The following is a 6,170-nucleotide window of genomic DNA, read 5'->3' on the forward strand; positions in this document are numbered from 1 at the left end:
ACTCGCTACAAACTGCTACTGTACGGTGCTATGTGGGCCCCCACCATGATGCATCTGCTTTATCCACACCGTCCATTCAGTTTAAAGATTGTTTTATGGCATGATATCGTAAATTATAAAGATCCAAATCTCAGTTCGACTACACAACAGGTAACAGTGGTGATTAAAAGCCCAACATTAAAATCTTCTTGAGGGCACAAAAGTTTTGGATCAAGATGATATTTGCGTTTTCCTGTCATCCAGTTCTTTAGACTTAATCAACTGGTTGGATGGCAAATAAACATTATAGTGGGTCTTAGGAAGTTTTTAATGGTGGCCGTTCAATCATAACTAAATTTTATGGTGTGGCAAATTTAAAACTTGCATCTGCCTATTACTTTCTCATGGTCTGAAATAATATCCAAAATGAATGGACCATGTGGTAAAACATATACATCATGGTAAGGCTCACAGAACCGTTAAATAATATGCAAAATGAATGGACGGTGCGTATAAGACACATACATCATGTTAAGGTCCACGTAGCACCGTTCGGTAGCGAGGTCGCTGCTAGCAATCTCTAGCGTCAGTATGCAGTGGATTAGGTGTGGCCCGGGTAACCGCTTAGTCGGTGTTATCCCTACTGTGGGGCCTACCTTGATGATATTTTGTATATCCACACCATCCATCCGTTTCTCCAGACCGTGTTAGGACAATGTCTCAAATATTATGTAGATCCAAATCTCAGGGGCAAAACACCAAAGGAAACAGTGGTTATTCACTGCTTCACCATTAAAAATTCCAAAGGGCCGATAGTAAGGTTTTCATAATTTCTGTTGGTAATCCAACCTGTTAATAATATCAATAAGATCTGGATGAAGGGAAAATATAAAAACTAGCTTTATCCAAACTTCTTGGCCCATAAAAAGTTTTTAATGGTCATTCATCAATGTTTTTAGTATTATGGTCGACTTGAGATTTGCATCTTATTAATGTCTGAGATCGTGTCTTTAAATGAAATGGAAAAATAGATTAACGATAGGGATATACAAAAAATAAATCAAGGTGGGCCCTACAAAGTTAGCGTAACGCACACTAAGTTATTACACGGTAACAGCTAATCTGCTCTCTTATTAATGCAACCCGCTTCACTCGATTGATAGTCTTATTCCGACCGGAACCGTCTGCAACACTAGTGATGGGAAGCTACGTCAAACCCATGTGATATTTTTGAGAAATTTATCCAGTCCATCCATTCTTGCAGATTATTTTAGGACATCAGACTGAAAATGAAGTGAATCCAAAACTCAAAGTGGGCCACGTGGGAGGAAACTGTGGGGATTGAACAGTCACATTGAAATATTTGTATGGCCGTGAAAGTTCTGTTTAAAGACAAGTTCTTTTGTATTTTCTGTTCCAGTGGAAATCAGCTTATAGTTTGGATGGTATATAAACATAAGGTAGATCCCAGTAATGTTTCAACCGTAGGCATTGATTTCCCTACTTTTGCTTCTTGTGTGGCGTCTTTGAGTTTTGGATGCACTCAATTTTTTATTCATGTCCAAAATGAGCTGGAAAAACAGATGAACGGAGTGGATTTATTACTAACATTATGGTAGGCTCCACCTAGCTTACTTGCAAGTTACTTGCTAACCAACCTTTGGTTCTCAACCCTTGTTTGGCCTATTTGAAAAGAGAGGAATTCAAATATTTTTCAGGCAAGTCTTTCCTTTAAGGAGTTCATCCTCCATTCTATTCTTGGAGATATTAGAGTTAGAGTTATATATATCATGGGTTCTTCCATTATTTCAAATATACCTAAGGGACTGTTTGGAGGCATGGATTTAGAACCCCAAGGATTGGAAACCCCCTGGATTGGCAATCCTCTCAATGTGTTTGGCACCCTGGAGTGTGAATCAACTTTAATTCAAAAATACATATGCATGGTATATTTACAAGGGTTTGAATTCAATTACTAAATCAACTTTAATATCCCTAATTAGTGAGATATATAATTTTTGACATTATAGTTGTGCTAAGCCCGTTGAAATATATGTTTTGCCTGAAAATGATGAAATTCCAAGTCTCGGATAGACCGCAAGCACAAGATCATGTTTGAGTGACTAACCAACAATTTTTAATCGTTGATTAATATGGACAATGTTTGGACGGTGCTGATTTACATGGACAATGTTTGGACGGTGTTAATCATCATTAGTGGGTCATACGCCCAATAGAATATAGTGTACAGTGACACACATGTTACACCTGCAACTATTGAAATAATTTTAGGTGTAATCCAAGCTCTTACCGTGGATTGCAAACTCCCTCAAAGAGAAGATTAGAAGCTCCTTGGATTTGAAACTCCCAATTACTTTATTGTCAAGCCCCGAACTCGGAAACCGAGCTCACAAAATTCCCAATCCCCGAATCCGACACCGACAGCCTCCGTAGAACTCCATTCTCGGCTCCCGGCACCCATTCACCAGGTTCCGATCCTAGGATACTACAAGGAGGATCTATAATCATCAGTCTGATTCATAATGAGCATAACCAAAAGCATAACCCACGAACAATTGTAAGTGATATAGTTTATATCCCTGTTTGTTGTCAAATTTGTGGTGCCAAAATCACTATTATACTCTGTTATATATAACTTGCATAAGTGAAGCTCTCTCAAGGATCAACATTCATAATCAGCTAAAGCTCACAACAAGCAAAGCTCACAAGTACAAGGATCAATTTTGAATGCAAGAACTGCTCACAAAACAAGACTCAAGCTGCAAGACTTCAAGAAGAGTACAAGGCAGTTTGTAAAGAACTCAAGACTCTTTCAAAATTGAGCTATATCAAGATTTCAACTACATCAAGACTTCAAGGTCACTTGTTCCTAATGTTTCAATGTCCTTACTTCATGGTTGAGGTTTGACTGACCTTAGGTTGACCTTATAAGTAGGTCATTTTGGATACATAAGTCGAATGTTTATTTTACATGAGTTTGGTCTGTTCTTTGACTAGTCCTAGGCCTTCTTCGACTAGTCCTAGACTTGCTTCGACCAATCTAAGAAATTTCTCGATCAGTAGTGAGTTTGTTACAAATTCCGGATGAAATCTATTAGGCTTCGACTAGTCCAGGAATCTGTTCAACCAGTCGAAGGAACAGTATCGACTGCATCTTCGACCAGTCATAAATCTTCGACTCAAAATACAGCGATGTATTATAGGTTCTTCGACCAGTCGTAGAACGGTCAGAGCTTATCCCACCGGATCTTTCAAATATCTGTTAGTGCTTCAACTAGTCGAAGAGCTCCCTAGACCAGTCGAAGACACGATCTGCTCACCTATAAATAGTGCACGAATCTCAGAAGAAATTATCGAATTAATTAATCTATTCAAGCCAATCTTCGTCGAACTTCTGAGAGATAATTCTGTGCTCCATCTAAGCTACGTGTGCTTATTTAATATTCTCTTTCCTTAGCTTTATTTAATTGATTTTGTTTCTGCTAGTCCAATCTGATTTGATAAGAGGAATTATGATTCCCTTTCTTTGGAATCAAAATCAATTAAGGCAAGCCCTATTCGGTTTAATTTAAAATCTATTAGAATTAGAACCATTGTAATTGAGTATTGGACATTGAACTTGGACATTCAATCATCTACTCTGATTTGGTTCTACCGGGCTGCTACAACGAAGGAGATAATCAGGTATTTTACATTTAATTGTAAATTCCTTTTTGTTTTGGTTTCTTTCAAGATTTGCCATAAAAATCTTGTTGTATTGGTTATCTGAGGAGAGCCAGGAAAACTCAGAAGTGGGGTTTTTTTAATTGTGTAAGCCCACATACAAAGACACAATTGTAAAGGTTTTGGGTGAACCTGGGAAAGCCTATTTTTAGTGAACGCTAATATCCCCTGTGTGAGGATATTAGGAGTGGAGTAGCATTTTGTGTGGCTGTTGTTTAACAGTTGGTGAACACACAGGCGAACCACTATAATCCCTTATGTTGTGGTTGAATGATTTATTCTTCTGATCTTTAATTATTCTTTTGTGGGATATATGTATGGTGGTGAATGTTGTAATCATTTAATTCAAGCATTGTGAGAATGTTGTAATAGTTTAGAATTTATTTTCTGCTATTCCTTTATTGCTTGATATTTTAATTTCTTTTGAAAGTTGTTCCAGCAAAGTTGCCCTGCCATTTTTATGGTGTATGCCTGTCCCTAGAACAATACATTTGTAATTACAAGTTATTTCAATTCAGTTTGTATTTAATTCTACATTCCTCTTCGATTTGAGATTTGATACAAAGATCTTTCTAGAAATAAGGTTGTCCTACCATAAACTCTGGTTTTTGGTGTAAGGTTGTCCTTAGAACAACATTTGTATCAACCTCTCAAGATCTGAATTTTGAGGTTATTTTACTTTCCTACATTGTGATTTACTTTGGCTATCATATTCTTTTTAATTCCGTTGTTTTAAGTTTTATTTGGCATTGTCCTATTCACCCCCCCTCTAGGACATATAGCTAGGCCTTTTCAAGTGGTATCAGAGCCTAATAGCTCTTTTTTAATTCTTGGATTTAATTCCTGAGCTAACGATTTAAGCTATTTAAGATGTCAAATTTTGATAGCCTTTTAGTCACAAGGCCTCCACCCTTTGATGGCTCCAACTATGCCTATTAGAAAGCCAGAATGAGGATCTTCCTCAAATCAATGGATAAAAATGTGTGGCAAGCCACAGTGACTGAATGAAATCCTCCTATCATGGAAGTTACTGGGGTTGATGATTCAAAATCTATGAAAGTTACACCATATTATTAATGGACCACTCTTCAGAAAAGTGAGAGTAGTGCAAATGCTAAAGCACTAAATGCAATTACTTGCGCACTATCACCGGATGAGTTCAAAAGAATCATTTCCTGTGATACTGCAAAGTAAGTTTGGGATATATTAGAAATGACACACGAGGGTACTACAATTGTCAAAAATTCTAAAGTCCAACTCCTCACAACTAAATTTGAAGAAATTCATATAGAGGAAAATGAAATGTTTATGGACTTTTACACTAGATTGAATGACATTGTAAACTCAATGTGGGGTCTTGGCGATAAAATCCCAGAAAGTAGAGTGTGTGCAAAAATATTACGCTCACTTCCTGAACGGTTCAATTCTAAAGTAACCACGATCCAGGAACTTCGTGATACGGATAATATGAGGGTAGAAGAACTAGTTGGTTCACTATAAACCTACGAGTTAAACTTTAAAGCTCCTAAAGGTAAATCTATCGCACTAAAATCTTCTAAATATAATTCAGAAGAAAATTCTGATTCAGAAGATGATATGGCTCTTTTAGCTAAGAAATTTTACAAGATTTTCAAAAGCAAGAAAAGGGTTGATTTTCAAAAGTCAAATGATAAAAAGAAATTTAGACCCAAATCTCGAAAATCTTTAAAAGATAGTCAATGTTACAACTGTCAAGAATATGGGCACTTAGCAAATAGATATCCTAAAAGGGACAAACCCAAGAAGAAGGGTATGTTGGCTACATGGGATGAATCATCTGATTCTGAAGGTTCTTCTGAATCAGAAGATTCTGAAACTGAGTCGGGCAATGAGGTTAAAGCTCTCATGACTCTAGCCAAATTCACATTTTCAGATAATGACTCTACAAGTGAAGAAAATCTGAATAGTGAATGTGAAAATGAAGATGATCTTCAAGACGCTTACAATGCCCTATATAAGGAAAGTTGTAAAATTGCCGTCAAACTTAAATTTCAAAAAGAAAAGTTTTCTAAACTCAAAAATTGTTTTGAATCACTTGTCTTAGAAAAATCACAAATTTCAGATTATTTTCAAAAATCAAAATACGATTTGGAATTCAAAAACTCCCTAATTATTGATTTAAAATCTGAAATTGAGAAACTTAAAACTGAAGTATCTTCTCTTCTGAGTTTAAAGGACACATGGAAATATGCCCAAGGTGATCCAAAGTTAGAGAAACTTTCATCCGGATCAAAAAAATGTGGCGATCGATCCGGGTTGGGCTATGATAAATATCTACCTCCTAAACAAAAGTATACTCCTCCTATGTTTGTTCAAGGAGAGTCCTCAAACTCAAAAGGGAAAAGTACTTATCAAGATTTTTCTAGAAATTCAAAAACTTTTCAAAAACCTAGAAATAGTCATGTCAA

This window comes from Magnolia sinica, chromosome 18 (assembly GCF_029962835.1).
Source record: "Magnolia sinica isolate HGM2019 chromosome 18, MsV1, whole genome shotgun sequence".
In the NCBI taxonomy this organism is placed as follows: domain Eukaryota; kingdom Viridiplantae; phylum Streptophyta; class Magnoliopsida; order Magnoliales; family Magnoliaceae; genus Magnolia; species Magnolia sinica.